Consider the following 21,003-nt stretch of genomic DNA (forward strand, 5'->3'; position numbering starts at 1 on the left):
TATATATTTCAACATGAAGTGCGTGGCTTTTCGATGGCATTGTCCAAACTACCACTGCTGCCTTCAATACGAAATTCACACTCTAAACTGAAAATTAACTCCACGGAACAAATGCCTCAGAGAGAAACTTACAGTTGCTCATCTGATTAAGAAATTCACCGCCGTATATGGTACCAAAATATTCACAAAGCCTACCAACCTACCCTAACCAAATATGCCAAGTACTTTACACTTTTGTTGAGTCTCCCTGCGTCTCAGCACGCAGAATACAAATTAAAACCTAACATGGCCAAACTCTTGTACATAACTCAGTACGTAGTTACATAAGCAGGCCTACAGTAATAATTAACTAAGGAAGAGACGACTCAAAATTCCTTACAATATACTGTAAAATAATATAAATATTATTTCATGATGATTCTTTCGTGTAATGTTCATAGAAGTAATATATATATATATATATATATATATATATATATATATATCGTTCCTAGCATAAGATAATTTGATAATGATTTGTCATTATACCATTGAAGTGAAAAAACTTTACAGTTAAAGAGTTTTAATAAAAATATTCAATCATACAAAGAACACTTCAAAACACCAGAAGATAGTTAATATACGTTGTGGATAAGACTGTAAATGTAATTTCATATGTAGATATTGAATGATTAGACACTACTTACAAACCACGTTAGCTTTTTCCACTGAAACATCTCTAAACAGCCTTAAGTAAGTTCCTCTGGAGATACGTAGTTCCAGGAAGACATCGAACTACTCCATACACAACGCGAGAGTTTTCAGTTCGAAAGGTCGAATACAGAAACAGTATTTTAAAACATGTCACATAACGTCAGAGACCATCAGTTAAGCTTACATAACATGCATATCCTCGAACCAACCACTACTTTGGGTACACGATACAATGACGATAATAAGCAACTTAACCATGATTCTAACATCCGTAATCATTCCATCACACCTCAGAATCAAAGATCGTTAGCCTGCATAGGCTGTATATATCATGTTCTATTTTATTGTTAAACTACAACTTGAAACATAAAAATATTTGCACAAATTATTATATTTGTATGAATGAATTGTTAAAACATATCAATATTTTGTCTTTATTACAAGAGGAATTTTCCAGGAAAACAAATATCCAAGTAAACGAACGTAAGTCCATTTTATTGATATTATGAGAAAGAGCTTACAGAGAACTGTACCCCTTCTCTCGCACACAAAACAAAATCCTCCCCACCTCCACACAATGACTACAGTCTTTATGACAACGGTAGGTTAAGCTTTGTAATCATTTCCCCGATTATACATTATGTAAGCTACTTAAAATCAATCACAGTAGTATATATTCTGAAAATCTCATTTCAAGTCCTCTGGGTAATGTATTAAATAGCAATTTGATACACTATCGACCAAATATGAATCGTGAAATACTGAATGTTGGGGGAGGTCCTAGTCTTCCGCGATCCCTAGATAAAGTTCATTTCCCCAGTTGAAAGACGGACCGAATCCTTTATACAGACGTACCTAAGTGTGAGAGGGCGTTCTGAAAAGCCACATAAGCTGCTATAATCAGATTACCCTTAATGCTACTATATACTATATATCAGTGGTGTCCAAATTGCTATCAACGGAACAAAAACCTTCACTTAACAAGTAAATTAAATGCCTATTGTTCTGTGTGTAGCCTTTTTATAGAAAATGCGATTAGCGTTGAACTCAGTATAAACACTAAAATATGAGGCAGGCATCATATAGAACCTAAAATTTTCTGAAGTGTTCTTCATGTCCACAGTGTATTTTGGTCATTTGTGCTGATACTTAATTAACACGCAATTATAGGAAACTAAAATTCCGGTTTTCATTTGTATAACTGCCAGTTTTATTCCAGCCCGATAATACACAGAATAATTAACTAAAGTTTTTTTAAAGAAGTTTATATCATTAAATATTCACTGAATTCAGAAGCAGATTTTAAAGGGATCAGTATACTATAAAATATACATTTTGCTGTGCGATAAACCATTTTAATTGGTTTGATAAAGTGTTAAAGAAAGTAAAAGAATATGATAAATATGGAACAAATATTTTCAATTTTATTCTATATTTAATTTTACCTAACAGTAATTGCCAACTTCATAACACTAAGCATTGAAATCTCTGGGCTAGAATCACTTCTACCACCAATAATGCACTTCTACAACATACTTTTTCAGTTTTTTTAAATATAAGTCAGCAACCTTACCATAAATATTTACTTGAAACTTATCCTATTAATTTCTTATTTTACCAGAGTAAAATTACATAAAACCAAGAGCATCCTTTCGAATTATTTGTTTATAAATCATTGTATCCTTCAACAGCATATATAATGAAGTACAGACAGTGTAGTTAAATAAAAATAAATAAATGTTTTATGTTCGCATATAGCCAGGGACCAAATAAACCTGACGAGTTGAATCTGGTTCACTGCACTAACACAGGACACAATATATTTTGAACCCTCTTAAGAACGTGGAAAGGTGTTTAATTTATGCAGATAATTTGCACACAACCATGGTCATAATCCTTCCGGAAAATACTGTAATAAAATTCTAAGTGTATCGACATAAGCTAGTTTCTAGAGCAGATATATTACAAGCAACAAAACTGGGAAGTGTGTACAATATTCCGAGATTTACATCAAAGAATTATACCAATTTTCGCTTGAAGGAATGAAGAACTCTGTGAGAATCTTATTTCACAGCGCCGAGATTCGAATATAGTTCCTTACAAATATAAAACTTGTTATCAGCAACCTAGCGGTTTCGAATTTAAAATATGTTCAATAGGTAAAGATACTGAGTCACACACTTATATTCAAATTCTTCTCTTGTTTATGTAGAAACAGTAAAAATGTTTTATGTGTGTGTAAGTCCCAGAACTTCTGTTCGAAAAATTGTTGAATTTATATAATAAATATATATTTATAAAATAAATTCTATTCCTAATAGCGACGGCCACTGAACGTACATGCATCTATTTGGAAGACACCGCATATTACTCGTATTACAACGTTTTGGACAACCCTCTCTCAACTAGATGAATGTCCTGTTTCGTACAAGTTAAGTGACACGAATTTTTGTCCTCTTCCTTGGGAATAATTAGTATCAATCCTTGTGTTCGCCCGCATCTCTAGAGTGTTCGTAGGTACAAGAACTTGGCTTTAAAGCTTTCATATTATCCCAGCAGCTGATTATGCCCAAGCCACTGGCACTCAATTACGCCCTCACACAAACAAGAGGATTTTAAACACACTCTCAAGGTCCTGTACGGAATACGAGACTAGCATTATCGCCTCCAAGCACGCACGCATGCACAAGCACACAGACACAAACCAAGAAACTCATGGCAAACAACTTACAATTTGTGTCTTGTCTGTCTTGTTAGATAAAAACACTTTAAACACCCGATTATGTAATGAATATCATGAATATTTCACAACTATGTGCTATGGAATTCAATTCTTAAGATAAAATTATTATTACTATTACTTTAGTCCTTGCCAGTGATTGGCATTTTTAGCTGTTGTCAAGCACATAAATAAATTCTTAGAATTATTATAAACTATTTCTAAGTTATACATTGAAAATTATATGCAACTAAGGGTCTTGAGTCAAGCTAGTTGTACTTCGCACTTATTTAACTTATGAATCATTAAAATATCTACAAATTATTTCTGATGCGCGTATAACAACTTCTGTAACCGAGTGCATACATTTTCATTAAACTATAGATATTCCACGCTTTCAGAAATTTTCTTTCTGAGATCTCTGTTTCAAGAAATGACGACTGGAATCTCAAGTACTTTAACTTGTTGCTTCATGTTCTGATTTTCATCTTTCGGTGCATTTTCAATTAAGCGTGCACTTTTTTCTTTCGTACGTATATTAAATTTGTTTCATCGATGAAGATAGCTCTATACCGGTATAACTTGGCTGTTATTATCAACAGTCATTTGGCTGTTGATGCATCGCACTAAAATTAAGAATTGGATTGCAATAAATAATTGCTATTATTATTGTCTTAGTCTAGTGATTATTATAAGTTTAACTATGTATATTATTTATGTGTTTGCCTATAATTGGCTAATATACTCAATACGGGAAATGTTTGATTGATCTGTTATATATATTCATTTAGATATTTAGTTTAGTTTGTTTCTTTGTTTTTTGCATATGTATATATTATTAGTGTTTGCCTGTCATTGTCTCGTCGTGTTGGCAAACATTATAATAAATGAATTTAATTTAATTTAATTATGCCTTACATAAAACTGAAATTTCTCCTTATTCTCGATACAATTCAACTCGTTAAATACAGTTCGTCATACTAGCATGTTAAACGAGTTTTGAGTGTGAGAGTTATTTCGGCAAGTTCATTGTTTTATTGTGCACCTAGAGAACCATGTAATCAAACGGAAATTGATTAATTACACTTGTCCTAGTTTCGTCGACTTTATTATTCTGATAATTAGAGTCAACTGGTGTGTGTACATTTCTGAAAGGTAATTACACGTTTACGAAACTTCATATTCCTCTACTAATACGACGCCACTGTTGCTAATAAACAATTAATATCAGGAAATCTTTAAAACCAATTGTAATATCTGTAACCAAATCGTGTTTGGCATCATTCAGCTGGTAAATTTTCCGCGTAAGTTTCCTAGATGTTTTAGATAAGCAAAATGATTTAAGGAAGATCAGGAAATTAATTAAAATGCTGCTGAATCCGCAGTGTTTATAGAAATAATGGGCGGGAAAATGAACTGAGACTAAATGATTCTTTCTTTTAGTTTGTCCTCTTTAACTCTTTGTGGATATTCAAGTGAATCGGTAGAATCACAGACAGACGTAAAAAGGACGATCAGAATGGCAGTCCTGAAGTAAACGTACAGCCGTCAAAGGAATAAGGACAAATATAAGCCTACCTAGAAATTGTATGTACATTAAGAATAACATGAGTACCATATTTATATTTAATTTAAAAATTCTACGTAGGCCCACAATTCAAATTTGTCATTTTTATTTTCATTTCACAAAATTCTCAAATTTAAAAATCAGAATAAGCGAACTGTCTTATAAAATTACGTATTTCCCGGATCCTTTCTCACTTCTAGGGAACCTTCTTAAAATTGGTCATCTATAAGCTTGTAAAGCCTGACAAATTATTTCCCTTTTAAACAAAATCAAACAGAGCAATGGTTCCCTGAACTTGTTGTTAGATTATTAGAAAGAGGCCTATGTATCAAAACAGAAGTAAATATATACAGCGGTAGGGGGCGAAAGAGAGAAGCTTCCCGTAAAATCAAAAATATGTTACACAATATTCCGACGCTGACACCACGCCGCAACCCCACGGTCTCACTACACACTCGGACATTAAGCACTGCAATTATGTTGTCACATTTCATTCCCTCTTGTTCTGGCTTGTACGGATTGCGCCTAGTGGATATTCCAATTCAAAACTAATTCTGAAATTACGAATTCTCTTTCGGACGGGTATCAGACCATCGCAAGGCGGCTGCCTACACAGGCCGGCGCGATGCATCCATGCCACGACGTCGGTGTTCGAGCGGCTGGAACTCACTACTGCGATTATTCACGTCATTTACTTATATTATCAAATACGCCTAAATGTGTATCTTGTAGCATTACACTCATTTCCAGTGTGTACTGATATCAAATCACTTATCTTGTGCACTTACTGCCCCTAGTATTTTCATTTATAAGCAATCTCTGTATTTTATTATCATCCTGCTAATGCACAAAGCATAGGCTACGGCCCATTAAAGAATAACTTATTGATCTTACTGTAAAATGATTAATGCATTTTGACTCATTATCCATGTTCTTTAGTACTCTCATTAAAAATTCTACAGTTTTTATTTTGATATTTTCCAAATTATTTATTAACAACTTGAAATTTTCGATAAATTCAGAGCATGAAACTACCAAATAGTGGGTAGCTACACCTGTCTCTCTACTAATCCACGATCGCCCTGATGATGTAGGCAGCAAGGACCTCTGAAACGTCGGTAAACTTCTACCAGACTACACAGCGCAACAACTCAGAAGACAGAAATCTTCAAAGTCACCGCCGCGAAAACCTCAAATCCTGCTTACCACACTCACTTACATGTAGGGGGATTTAGACCTTCATTCTGATATGGACCTAGTACAGAACCCGTTCTCTATCCTTACTAATTAAAGGACCTCTGAAACAGTAGTGAGTTTTAAGAGGACACGTCCACTGTCTGTCTTCATATTGTACACCTAAGCAGATTTCTTAACAGTTACGAGCATACTTCTTATGTCCAGGTTACTACTAAAACGTATTGTTTTCTACAAGGCATAACTTCAGTTCCATAGAACTCGAATGTCGGCCAGTTCTATGGCATTTCAGTTTAGCTGTCTTGAACCAAAGAAATATTTATCAGTTATACATTTAGCAGCGAAGGTATTGACATTTAATATGTGATCTGAAGCTTTCAAGGCGACTAAGTATAATGTGGACGAGGGCGAAGATGTTTCTCGAAACGTTGGTGGTTGTGTAGCCTGGGAAGAATTCATTATATAATATTATATAATATAATGACCAATTTATTTGTGGGCGCGAATTTAGATGTAAATAAATTTGTATCCGAAGATAAAGAAATTGCCAACTTTAATTTCAAAGCCTTCTTACATGTAACGAAATCTTTGAAAATCTTACAACTAATTACTTGACACAATGTTAAAATGAGGGCTAATTTTGTCACTGTTTAGGTATGATAATAAAGTTACGACAGTTTGGGTAGTACTTGTGAATTCCAGTACACCTTAGTTACTCTATTTATAGTATACAAAAACAACTCTTTAATATACGCCAGACAAAAACGATTTTAAAACTCGAAAAATGGTGTATAAGTAAGCATTTTGCCTGTGTGGACTCATGAAGGCAATTCTTAAGTTTACTTTCGAAAAGAAGCTCAAATACTTCTCTGCATTTAATACAAGGCCGTTAAATCATGTCAGTGCAACTACAACGGTTGCAACAGTTGCGTTCTTGTGTCGTACAACTATGATCTTACAAGAAGCCATATCCACAATTGCAGATTAACTATGGTCAAATTACCATTTGAACGTGATCCTAGACCGTGTCTGTGTTGCACTGCAAGCGAATGAATATTATGAGGAGAGATTCCGCGGAGTACGTCTTCCTCTCCAACTGATATAACCTTTTGTTACAGGAGGACGGGAGTGGGTGTAGTCTTTCTGTCTGTTTCCGTCACCGTTTTAACTACTTTACCCCCTCCGTGTGTTTGCATGTGATTGAATTGGGGCCCGCATATTCGGAATTCCCTCTTATTCCTCCGCGCCACCATCTTCCCTTCCATCTTCTTTACTCTTACACACATCAACCGTCTGTGCTCCTACTCAAGTCTTTGGTATTTAACTACGATTCCTAGACTAAAGGATTTGTGGATACAGTCTTCCTTATGCCCTTCCTTTTCCACCCCCACAAGTTCCACTATTTCTTTCTTTTTGCTTCTACATCCATTGAGTGGTTTATAGGAATAGCTGCGATGGTAGTAGAAACGCATTGGACCATCGATGAAACGCAGTCAAGCAAAAGAAGAGACAGCACACAGAGACAATGGCCAGAAACGAACAAGCGAAGCTAGGGGGAAGAGGATGAAGGGAAAAGCAAAGGGCCGTAACAAAGGAAGGGCCCAAGATCAGAGTTTACCACCGACATGAAAGTGGGTGGATTTAATACGAATTTAACGGATTCTTTCCAACAAAACAACGTTGTTTCTTAAAATGACTAATTTACTTTTATTCTTTTAATAGTATACATTTCCAAAGACTTCTCTAAGAGAATGAAATTATTCGTAATTTGATGAAGTATAACTCAAATAAAATTTAAGAACATTGTCAACTGTGCCAGACCGGAAACATAACTTGTTACAAAAACCATTTGACCACATGTACATTACGACGTCTGGAGGGAAAGTGGTCAAAGTAATTACCAAGACATTCCTTTGTCAGTATGGCGAATGGTTACATACTGGGTTGCAGTTTCCGGCAGAGACAGAAACTTTCTTCCACATTGGTTCTTTCCCATCCAGTCACTTCCACACGCAAAATGCGAGTTGATCTTCATACAAAGTGCCTACTACAGCTGTCCTATCTTAAACCAAAAGTGGAATGTATAGATGATTTCAGTAAAACTCCCCAGTATCGGATTTAATGCCGGTCCGAAGTTCTGAATTGTTACATACGGACACGCAGCAATTTTAACATGGTTACGAAAACTCCTAGAATGAAATGAATAGAGAATGAAAGGAAAAGTTTAGTCGTTAAAATGTAATGACTGCAGCAGATATCCTGCACTATGTAGTCAATTATCGCTTGACTCCCCCAGACACCGTTAGACATTACATGCAGACAACTCGGAGACAACTGGCCCTGAATCTTATCGATACTTTCATTTATTTAATAACGAGCACTTCTTATACCTTTAATTCCTCTTTATCAACTAGCTATTAAATATATGAAGCGATGACCCACACTTCATAAAAGAAGGAAGTAAAGTTACGTTTTGCGTCTTGTACATTTTTCGGGGTCGATTCAGATTAATTCGTACACAATTAACAAGTGATTATTTCTAACACGATACAGATACACCATTATGGAAGAGCTATAGGTTGAATCTGTCGCCAGTTGCTAGTTAGTGCAAAGTTCTATGGATGGCCAGTCATTAGAACTGATTGTCAACAACTAATTCAGCTAATCGATTTATTCGGGCAATCATATAGCCTAAGGTTCACATCAAGAATGAACTCGATATAACAGTTCTGTATACCGCCATCAGCATTGCACGTGATTGATACGGAACAAGTTGAGAGTCCATTTTGAGTCTTAGAGTATATTTTATGCTATGAATGCATGAGAGTACGAGGTGCGATCTGAAAGTTTCCAGACTGTGTCAATAGAGGGCGAACCGGATGTAGTACCAGCTTCTGCCGCTAGGGGGTGCGGCCTACATTCATAGTGAATCAGTGTGCCAGCCGGCATCATCGAATTAGCATTTGTTTCTTAGTTACGGGCGTTTTGGTAGTGCATTACACCGACCCTCCTGCGATTTCTGAATGGCGTGTGCATCAAATTTTGCCAAAGACTCGCCAAAACGGCTACGGAAACCTATGAAATGCTAAAGCAAGCATTTGGGGAGTCCGCAATGGGTCGTGCACAAACTTTTGTGTGGCATTCACGTTTTAAAAATGGCCGAACCTCTGTCGATGATGACGAGCGTTCTGGACGACCATCTTCGAGCACAACGCCCGAAAATGTTACGAAGATTCGGCAGGCCATTCACGAAGATCGACGTCGTACCATCAACGACTTGTGCGACATTGTTGGGATAGGCTATGGGACCTGTCAGCTGATTCTAAAGGAAGAACTCCACATGCGACGCATCATGACAACGCGCCAGCGCACACCGCCCTCAAAGTTCGGCAGTTTTTGGCCTCAAACACCATGGCCGTCATCCCGCACCCTCCTTATTCACCGGATTTAGCTCCGTGTGACTTCTTCCTCTTCCCAAAGATGAAAATTCAGCTAAAGGGAAGGAGATTTGAGACGATAGAAGAGATTCAAGCAGAATCGCAGATGGTGCTTGACAGGCTGACAAAGAAAGATTTCCAGGGATGCTTCCAAGCTTGGCAGCGGCGCTGGGATCGTTGTGTTCACTCCCAGGGGAACTACTTCGAGGGTGATGGATGAATTTAATACCTGAGATAAGTGTACGGGTTTTTTTTTATATATATATATATATATAGGCGCAGTCTTGAAACTTTCCGATCGCACCTCGTATAATAGCGACTCTACCCGAGAAAGTGTCTTGTGTGCCCAAATTTAATTTCACAAAATCTGTGACCACTGTTACACGAAGGTTTTGGAGAAAATTTCATAAAAGTCATCAATGTGCAAATTCAATTCGCTTTCTCAGGATGAGTCCCCATTTTATTGTCATATCAACAGTTAAGCCAACACTGGAATAAGGTCACATGTCCCGTCCTTCGAATGATGTAAGTTTCCGTTCTGTACATATTTTATTTGTTGTCAAATCAGTATTTGATATCGCTCAGATAATTTGTGTTCACATTGTATTTATATTATATTACGGTCCTATGACAGATAAAATCGTGAGGACTGATAGCGCATGCGTGACAAATGGAAAAGTACGACAGTCTTGGATTAAACTAATAATTGGGGAAGAACGTGCCAAAAGAAACCTTTTGTAAGAAAGAACGCGAGTTCTTGTGTCTGCGAATGGATGGCAGTTTCAGTGTAAGCTCAGGAGAGATCTTGGGTGTGGAATGCTGGGTAATTACGCCACTTACATAAGCACCAGCGCAAGGGTGTATAGGGAGCCGGCCTGCCACCCCCCAGGAGGCACAGCGCACCACCGGACAGGCTGTATTAGCATCAAGGAATGCAATTAGGAACAGATGCTTCATTTCCCTCACCCTATTGCGTCCTTCTTCTCCTTCTTCTCCGAAAGGAAGACACTGGGTCTTGTCTCCACAGCCGATGCCGCTAGAGCTTCTGGGCATCGGACCTTCAAGACCGTCTCTAATACTTGGTGCCAACACACATTAAGGTAGAGGCGCAAGGGAGAAGGGGCTTCTATGTGTGCAGCAGAGGACCGAGGGTGGAAGACTTTAAAGCATATAACATATAATGGTATCTATATATTCATGTTTAGTTCATGCGAAAACCGAAAAGGCGCTGTACTACACACCGTTCCAATAAACCGTTACAAATTCAAATAAAGCGTCGGGAACGGTGTGCAGCGTTCGTATTCGATCACGCTACCAGCTCATATCACAAAACTGTCGACGTCTTGGGAATAACTGTTAGTTTGTATGTGAAACTTCGACCAAGATGCTGTATCCGTCTTGGGTATATGAAGATTAATTAAACATTCTACAATAACGCTACTGATTAAACGAAGAAGTGGCATGGATGTTATCAAGAATTTAAAGTAACAGTAGATCGTAATTTGAAGAGCGGGAACTGCAATCAACTTTAACACAAACTAACTTGACATTTGTAAAAATAAACGACGAAAAATCGACACACTGTTTAGACACGAATGCCTCTAGAAATTGGGATTTCATAACATTCGGACCTTGGATTTTCAGCTATGCTTATAAAAGCATTTAATGGAACAGGTTTTAAAGAAGTGGCAATCAAGCGGCAAACAGTTATCATCACATAAAAAGTTCATGAAGCAACTTAAAATGAGAAACAATTCAACCCACTAAAGTACAGAATATTCTATCGCAGCAGATAATGACACTTGGTACGAACTTAAAGCAAATGTCGAATTTTTTAAATATTTTAACATATTTATGGTGGGTGACGTTACAAAATTTGAGCTTAAAAACTCACGAGAAATGCACGTTCGTAGGTAGTCACTCACTTCTACAAAAGAAAAAATCAAACGAGTGGAGCTTCTGTCCTTTCCAACCAAGTAACCCGTTAGGACCTAGCGATTTCTCGTAACAGCCACTAATGTTTTATGGGTATGGAAATTATAAGAAGTCGTATCGTACTAGATGTGTTTTAATCATCCCAATAGGCTACTCTTTTTACTCTGTGTACTGTGGCTGCAGTTTCACGTCTGTGTGAAAAAATTACAGCGGTGGAGTGATTTTTAGTAAAACATGAACTCCATACTTCAGTTTAACGAGATTTAAACAAGTATATCTTCCCTTATTTATACGTTTTCTCAACTACAAAATGTCATACAGCGTCTCTCAGTAGTAATTCTGTAATGATTAACTGAGTATGATACGGTAGATCGTGGCATATTCAAATATGTGGAATGAAATTCTGAATCCAAGAGGTTCGAATATCCAATATGTATTGGTATGTGACTGTACTATTTAGACTTTACCACCAAAACTGGCCGAGCACTGCTAGAGTCTTACAAGGTCTAAGGGGAGGTTAAAGATGTTAAGGGGTTGAGCTAGGGGGAGGAATGTTACTTTAGTGTCCACCATCACCCCACACACATCCTACAGCATCCCCCTACTGTATTGTATACATCCACAAGCTGCTACCATGCATATGCATCACGAAGTCCTAACCAGTGACCGCATATCTTACAGAAAACCTACACACAGACTAATGTAAGTCGCATTTGCGTGTAATGGGGAAACCCTTTCAAGCTGGTAACCGCTGTACCATTCAGAAAACCTCGGTACAATATAGGCAAAGTGCTGTTCCTTAACCTAACCTATTACATAACATTACAGCTAAGCTTCGACTTAGTGGAAAGTGTGCGTCAGTACACTATAATCATTGCCAAGACTGCAGCCAAATTCTCCGTCGCAAAATTACACAACACGGTGGATATAACAAATGATGCATAACTGAGTCATTTACTACAAAAAGTTATTTATTGTAACAATGTGTAGCAATTGTGATGTACTCTCTTGTAATTTCCACACAGAAAATGTCGATGTTTATGGACAATTTTAAGCTCATCGAACAATACAACAAGCATAATTGAGATTCGTTTGGTTACTAAAATTCCTTTTACTTATTTCAGATGTGTAAATTGCACCATTTCTCAACAAAAAAACTCCACGCAGAAATTTGTACGAAATAAATTGATCACACGGTTACTCAGTATCAAGCTAGCACACCACTGAGTCATTAACTTTTACTATGTCTTGCTTTTCTTACTTCAGGGTCTGAGTTCATGGTTCTAAAACGTATTATTCCACAACCGTTCATCTGTAACATGCAGGTCTAAGTTGTATTGGATAATGAACTATAACTAACTCCACGGTACGAAGTCTCTGTTGAAAAGTCGATATTAATCTGGTAAAGAAAAGCTCCCTTTCTTAAAAGACTCAAAAGTAAACATCCAATTCACAGCCAGTTGAATCCAGTGGACAAATTCACATTCTACTTCTCCAAGATCTAATTTAATATTATTCCTCCATCTATACCTAAGTATCCTTCGGTTTTGAGACGACCCACGCATGCAGTGAAAGGCACAACAGCAGATGGACAATGAATAATTGTGACTGAATTTCAACGACCTGGTTGAACTTGAGTGAAGTGGGGACTGACCTCTTGTTAAATACCCGTCTATGAAGAAGTTCATAATGAGTACTAAAACAGTAAAATGGGATTATTCGTGAAGACAATATATTGTTAGGACCTCAGAGAATTCATTTTAAAATTCTATAAGAGATTTCACACATAACTATAATTGAGTGAATATAAAATAAGCAACAAATAACTATTAACACTACAAAAAAGACACTATTGCCATACGCGTTTCAACCTCAAGAGATCATCAGTGTCATCAAGGAAATTAATTCATTTAATCAAATGGTTTAAACTGGATTTAGAAATAAATGGGGTTGAAACGCGTATGGCAATAGTGTCTTTTTATAGTGTTAATAGTTGCTTGTTTACTTATTTTATATTCTAATACACTACACGGTATGCAAAGTTTTAAGATTATAATTGAGTGAGTATTATACATTTACGTGTAGCCTACATAAAACTGATTTTGTCGTTCCAAATATTCCGTACCAGAATACGGAAAACCAACAAAACTAATATAAAGTCCACCCACATCCCGTCGTTAGGCCGGGTGTAGGCCAAGGAAACTGGTAACTGCAACTCAACTCTAACTCCCACTTTTCAGTGGGAAGCCAGTTAGTTGCTTCTTGAATGTGCGCACATACAGGAAGCCGATTTTCAGTCAGTTGCTCAGTAAGTTTGCATAAGGAAAAGTCAAAATCGTTTTTGTGGACGGAATTATTGTTTAACGTCTCATAATTCTTGCTGCTATGACTAATCGAAATAAATCGTGCTAGTTCCAAATATTACATTTCTAAATCCTTTAATAAAAACACGATCTTCCCACTCTCCTACATTTACTGCACAACCTTACACCCTCGCCTAGAATAATCGTATAAACAAGGTTCCTTTTCAGTTAATTGAACATATGAAATATTTAGTTTTCATAGTCAGGTGTGTAACTGGACGGAACTCAACTCACACGACACTAACTTACGTTGAAGTTGCCGTATGTTTTCCTAGGTGTGCATTGTGCCACTTCGCACGCGTCCTCATCAGTGGGGGTGTAATGGACATAATCTGTTGCTGAGTTGCAGTTTCCAGGTGCCTTGTTGTACACTCGGTCTTACAACCTATTTCGCATCGAGCCATCCAAATGCTATCCTCTCACTTCATTCTCGGTCTTCTAATGAGTTTCTCACCATAATCATATAACATTTTGTCTCCTATCAACTGAGTTATTTATTGCCCGGTCTTCCGTCTACTTCATTCGCCAGCTCAGAAAAGCAAAATGACTTGTATACCATGACGTTTCTCAAATAATATCCTAAGCTGTCCACTTACTACGTCCAAATATTTCTTCTGAATAATTTTCATGAACTGGTAATGTAACTAATTTCCTCAGTGTTAACAAATAATGTTCCAAGCAATCATGTAATTAGAAATACTACTGTAGGACGTATGAAGTTTAATCTTCGGTGTTTCTGAAAGTAAGCGGGATAATAAGTAAAAGAAGTTTCCTAATTTCATACGAACCTCATCTATTTTTGTTATTACATTTAAATCTTTAAACAGTTAAAAGCGTTGTAACCTGCAACTATATAACAACTATAAAGCGTATTTTGATTTCGCGACTGAGTCTACATTTTCTCAATTATATTTTACACAAAATTTAACTAAAAAATAAAACTTATGCAGGGGTTGGTAATTATACAACAGCATACGGAACAGTTTAAATTATTTCTTAACAGAAACCTTAACCTGTTATAAACAACATACATTGCACAAACAAGAATATCATGCTATTCCTGTTTACCATTTCAGTCACAGTCTACATTTGGCTCAATTAAGCGGATATTTTTATTAACTCCCCGATCAGAGGCTGAAGGAGGCTGTCTATGACGCATGTTATTTGTGGAATGATTGGTAATAAAGCAGAGAAGTACTCTGTACGAGATCTAAGTATCCCACGGAGGTGGTCTCCTTGGTAGTAAACCAGGAAGATACAACATTTCGAAGAAATATACGGCGTTACCACCCACAAGGCCAACATGTACAAAATAACCCTCTTGAAACAACCTCTCTAGGGCTATTTTATCCACGAAGAGGTTGGAGTGGGTCGCAAAGGTCTTTAATCAACAGAAGGCGCGACCTAATTCAAACTGATCAAAATCTGTTATTTTTTCATAAAATCTCTAACAAAGTAATCCGCATAAAGTTAGGAAAATGTAATATGGGAACCAGCAGTTCATTACGTACTGTAGCTAATTTGGGCATTTAACATAAATGATTATTACAGGAAACTTGCAACATTTCCTAAATATTTTTGCCAAAAGTTTAATATTTTTGACTTATGATTGGCCTTTTATACAGCCAATTATGTCGAAAATTTGTTTTCCTTACAGATAATCCTGCCATCCTTTCTCCGTTTAGCCCAATGTTATCAATATCGTCAAATTACGCAGCCAGCTGATGTAAGAAGCTGATTAGTGTCTGCCCTTTACTGATTACTGACTGTTATAATTTTAAAAACTACACAACTTATATATGTATAAACAATTATGTTTGAGGTTTCTGTTGCATTAACCTTCCTCTACAGTGTGTCAGCATAAATATTATGAGCAGCAGACTCATTCAGTGGTCTCCTGTTACGTCAGTAAGACAGTACGCTGACTGCCAGCTACCTACACCGCCTCATCATTAATTTAATGATGGCAAGGGAGTCGTCTAAAGTCTAACGTAGAACTCTTACAAATTCCCCGTACAGAAGTTACATCACCATAAGAGGCAAGAGTATCGTTCAGTGTTTAAACTTTTAAAAACCATCGTCACCAGTTCTGTATGAAAATTCCATTCCCGGTAACTGAAGTATAATCTAATTACACAGCTTAGCCACTGTTTCGTGGGTTAATCGAATCTACACTTGTTCAAGAGGCTGATCGTCCGAAAAGGATTTCACTGCAACCACGAGGAGATGAGAAACAAGTACGAAGAAACTGTTAATATGAGGACCTAAAGGGAACAGGGCACTTAGAGCAGACGGAATGAAAGGAAAATTAATATGCACCTCATAGAAGCAAGGTGTGAACTGGATTCAGATGGCTCTAGATAGGAGCCAGTGGCTAATTTTGATAAATATAGTAATTATCCTTGTTGTTGAAGATTTCTGTCTTCTGGGTTATTGCGCTGTGTAGTCTGGTCGATGTTAACCAACGTTTCAGAGGTCATACTGCCTCCGTCATCAGGGCGATGAATATGCCAATAGGGTGTGAGGAGTTGGATTTATAGGTAGGGAAGTGAAAGGTGTAGCCTGCCCCGAGCCAATGGGAGCAGGTATGGGAGTGGACCAATGGTAGCACGTGGGCGAGAGTGGGAGAGGGAGAGAAAGTAGAGAGAGAAAGGTGAGTTTAGTTGTATGGATCAGGGCCCTGAAAAGGGCCGAGTTAGTGGTCTGGTTGGTTCTGGCGGCGCACTCTTGCTCGTTCTCGGAGTCCTCGGAGTGTGTGGATAAGAGGCTTCCAGGACCGGCTCAGGTGAAGTCCATCTTCCCTGTTAAAGTTATCAGGATGAAGTTCGATCTCGATGGCTTCCCTGATTAACCGATCCATGTAGCCGGTTTTTGTGGAGAGGATAGAAGTGTCCTCTAGTTGTATCTTGTGTTCCAAGTTGAAGCGGTGTTCAGCAACCGCAGATTTCTCGGGCTGCCCGAGCCGGATGTGGCGTTCGTGCTCCTTGATCCTGGCCTCAACGGAACGACCTGTCTGGCCGATGTAGACTTTTCCGCACTCGCAGGGAACTCTGTATACGCCAGGCGTCTTCAGTCCTAGGTCGTCCTTTACCGGCCGGAGAAAACTGGGAATTTTCTTTGGCGGAAGACCAACAGACTTGATGTCGTGCCTGGCCAGCAACCTGCTTATGCGGTTGAAGGTCGTCCCGACGTAGGGCAGGAAGGCAACCGAGGCTGGTTTTCCAGTAGGCGGTGGCAGCCTCGCAGGCGGATTGAGAGCTTTCTGAATCTGACGGTTGCTGTATCCGTTTTTCCTGAAGGTGGTGGTGAGTGCCTCCAGTTCACTCTGTAGGCTCTCGTGGTCGCAAAGGGCTTTAGCCCTGTGTACCAGGGTCGAGAGCACGGCCTGTTTGTTGGACGGGTGGTGATGGGAATTGGAGTTGAGGTAAAGGTCGGTATGGGTTGGTTTTCGGTACACCTTGTGGCCTAATGAGCCGTCAGGTTTCCGGTGGATGTCTATGTCGAGGAATGGGAGATGGCCGTCCTTTTCAGTCTCCATATCCAACTCCTCACACCCTATTGGCATATTCATCGCCCTGATGACGGAGGCAGTATGACCTCTGAAACGTTGGTTAACATCGACCAGACTACACAGCGCAATAACCCAGAAGACAGAAATCTTCATACTCACCGCTGTGAGAACCTCAAGTCTTACATCCTTGTTGTTGTTGTTGTTGTTGTTTCTCGGCACTATAACCCTGTTGTGGGTTTTCGCCGCCTCCTTTTCGGAGATTTCTTGGTCTTGGTCGTGAAGTAGAGAGTGACCAGCCCACTGACTGCACAATTTCTATTCAATCCTGATTTAACTGCCAGAGCCATCTAGCAGTTAATCAGGAGACTTCGGGTGAGAAACGGCCGTTGAATTTTGCTTATGAAACATCTCGTATGGTAATGATCCTTAGGGTTGCAAAAAATATGGAATTTCTCAACCAGCTGAGCGACTAACAGCTCCTTTACAACTCCATGAAGCTTGTAATCAATGGTTATCACACGGATCGTGCTTGTAGAAGTGCAACGTAAAGTTTCAATAATGAAGTATATAATCAGTTTAACGTCAAGAGCTTTCCCTATTCATGCAATGGCGTTAATTAACCTATTTATAGTCCATCGTCCATCTGAAATGGTAATAAAAATATTTATTCTACAAAATTAATTTAGGGATTTTTGTTCCCGAAATAATAATCAGTTATTTTATACATCCCATTAATATAATTAATTTCCGATGCATATGCTTTGAAGTTTGAGAGAATAACAGGTGCATTCGTCAGCTATCAGTAATAATAAAACAAGTCTTGGAGAAATTTAATGTCAATATGTTAACTGAACTTAATTACACCTGACTTTTTAACACGGTGAGAACAGATCGTATTAAATAAAAGGGAAGTTTCTTGTTCAAAAAGTATTTTGCTCCATTAAATTTGAGTTTCTGAGTTATCTAGTTGATTAATTGCCCGATATGTTGGATTGTTAATTACCTGATGTGTCGGTTGAATAATCTATGTCAAGTATAGCTGACTTAAAACTCTTACGATACTACTTGACAACTGAGAGTTATTAAGTCTGTGAAACAGCAAAACACAATTGCAAATAGCCATAAATAATGAATCGACATAATATAAAATACAATTCGTCCTAAGGTTAATATTAAAGCAGTTTAATGGCAATCATCATACTACCGTTTCAAGTCTGTACATGATCCATTTCAAAACTAACACACCGCCATTTTTTAACAAGTCATGTGATGTCTCGACAGACTGCTGAGTGTTCGTAGGGTGGGAACGTTCTGTCTCGTAACGAAGACAATTAGGTGGGACTATCATCTCACTCCGTGTCACACAGCCTTCAATTAACTTTCTGAACAGCATCGCAGCAATCGGTTGTTAGCTGCTACGACACTCTGCGCCCATGTTATCATCATATGTACGATAATTGTTTTCTGATTTATTTACAGTTTCTGTACCTTATCTGACTGCGAACTAAAATAACTTTCGAGCATTCCTATCTGATAAGTGATAATGAGCGGGGCATGTAGCACGCAGGCATACACAATTTTATTTGGAAAAACTGTAGACACAAGACCGCTCGCGATACCTAGACGTAGATGAAAGAACAATATTAAAATGGATCTTAAAGTCACAGAATATGAGGGACTAGACTCATCACGTTTGCCACAGGGCCCAATTAAGGGATTTTGTAAAGACTGGAATGAACAACTGGGTTCTGTAAAGGGCGGCGGGCTTCGTTAACCGGTTTAGCGACTATCAGCTTCTCAAAAAGGGCTCTAGTGCATTGATTTAGATAATTGCTGCAGTCCAGGCTACATTTTGACTAGTAGTTCCGACTAGTAGACTAATTAAACCATTGCGTTTGAATATTTATAGTGTTTGACAATGTCTCCTAAAAACACAGAGAGAGAGAGAGAGAGAGAGAGAGCAAGGACTGTGGTGACAGCTTGTTTGTCAGTTATATACTTACTGCTGTCAATTGAGCCATGAAGCAAACGGTGGTTAATTTGGTAACGTGCATTAGATTCGCTAATTCAAATGTCTATATAATTCACTTAATCTTTTTGAAACACACTGTATTTTAATCTTAGAATAAAATTAAAAAAATACCGCAACTCAATTACAAAAAAGTTAAATAATACCAGAGCAACTAATAAAATAATTCTGTCCTGTAATGTAATTACCGATTTTTTACTAATTCAGAATATCCCTTCCACCAATCAGTCCAAATTGGCAAGGTTTTACCGTACAAGACACAATCCTGTTCATCTGAGATGTGCTAAATCATAGCTATCTTATTCAGGCCTAAAATGTGTCAATTTGACCAGCAGAAAAAAACCCTCTACAACCATAAAAGATAAGCTAAATCTTCATACTGAATGTAACTACTAGACTTTATTGTTGCGACGTAAAAATACTCTATCTGTCAAATGGGACCACTATGGGGCCTATTGTAAGAAACATGAGTAAATATGGAACAGCGGTGGAATTACGTTAACTGGGGAAAACCGAACACTCGGACAAAAACCTGCCCCAGTGCCACTTCGCCCACCACAAGTCCCATATGGACTGCCCTAGGCGCAAACGCGTACCTCTGCGGTAAGAAGCCGGCGACTTCTGGCCATGACGAGGCCACATGTAGCTACTTAATCAACAAGGTTTCTGTCCTTCGTGTCATGTGTAGTTGGTGTAGTCACTCAGCAAGTTAAACTGCCATAAAATGGGGTTAATGAAACTTGCAATATTGTATAATATGATCAGAGCACATAATGCACACGTGGTAATAATTCACTAGAACTCACGTACTGAATAGTTACTTCAAATTGTTTTTTAACACTGATGTTTATATCCTTTATATAAACCTTAAAACCACGCTCTTGTAACAAGAATGGTGAAGTAAACGACCCACCAGTAAATTGGTTCATTGGATCGTTATATGATAATACACACAATAAAAACTTAGTTTATATTATAGGTCCTATATTGATTACCCTAAATAATGACTGGATCCCATTTTGAAGCAAACAAGTACCGATAATCCTATAAAACAACTTCACCTAACATAACGTTTTAATTGTGAATGCCAGTAAATGACAAAAAAGAATATATGCAGAGTTCCTGATCTATGTTATTTATAAACTGTAATAAACACGAGATGAATTCTGAAGACTCTCTAATTCTTTTTACAGAGGCATATGTCCGAAAAATATTTACAAAATCTTTCAATTCTTCCCAGTCTGTTAAAAAGTAATGGAGTTCGATCAGAAGTATTTACAAAGGGGTCTAAAGTAGCCACAATGCTTACATGAGACACACAATTGCAAGGTTAATATCTCAACGTTACTCTGCATAACTCCGCCGGGACACAACTTTGCAATTACTTACCACTTTCCACTCCCCTCTGAAATGTCGTGGCTTCAAAGAAAATCACAAATTTTCACTCAAGGAAATGAATTGTCACTCAAACACAAGCAAGCTTCTACGCGACTGCATTTTACGCGGAAAACAAACTTCAACACAGTTCGACTGTCTCGTCCAGGTACTTGTTACT

The 21,003-nt window shown here is 37.9% G+C and overlaps 1 protein-coding gene across 7 annotated transcripts in view; it reads right to left on the reverse strand.

The window, feature by feature from the left end:
- The window catches only part of LOC110827484 (uncharacterized), a 703,936-nt gene extending 682,940 nt beyond the window's left edge, over positions 1-20,996 (reverse strand). For all 7 annotated transcript variants that reach the window (XM_087351037.1, XM_087351034.1, XM_087351035.1 and 4 more), the window contains exon 1: positions 20,838-20,996. The gene's annotated coding sequence lies outside the window, so the exon portion shown is untranslated. The remainder of the gene's footprint in view (positions 1-20,837) is intronic.
- Between the last annotated feature and the right edge of the window lie 7 nt (positions 20,997-21,003).

Source organism: Zootermopsis nevadensis, unplaced genomic scaffold (assembly GCF_977971745.1).
Source record: "Zootermopsis nevadensis isolate Lab colony 2312 unplaced genomic scaffold, Znev_1.0 Znev_ptg000018l, whole genome shotgun sequence".
Lineage (NCBI taxonomy): Eukaryota > Metazoa > Arthropoda > Insecta > Blattodea > Termopsidae > Zootermopsis > Zootermopsis nevadensis.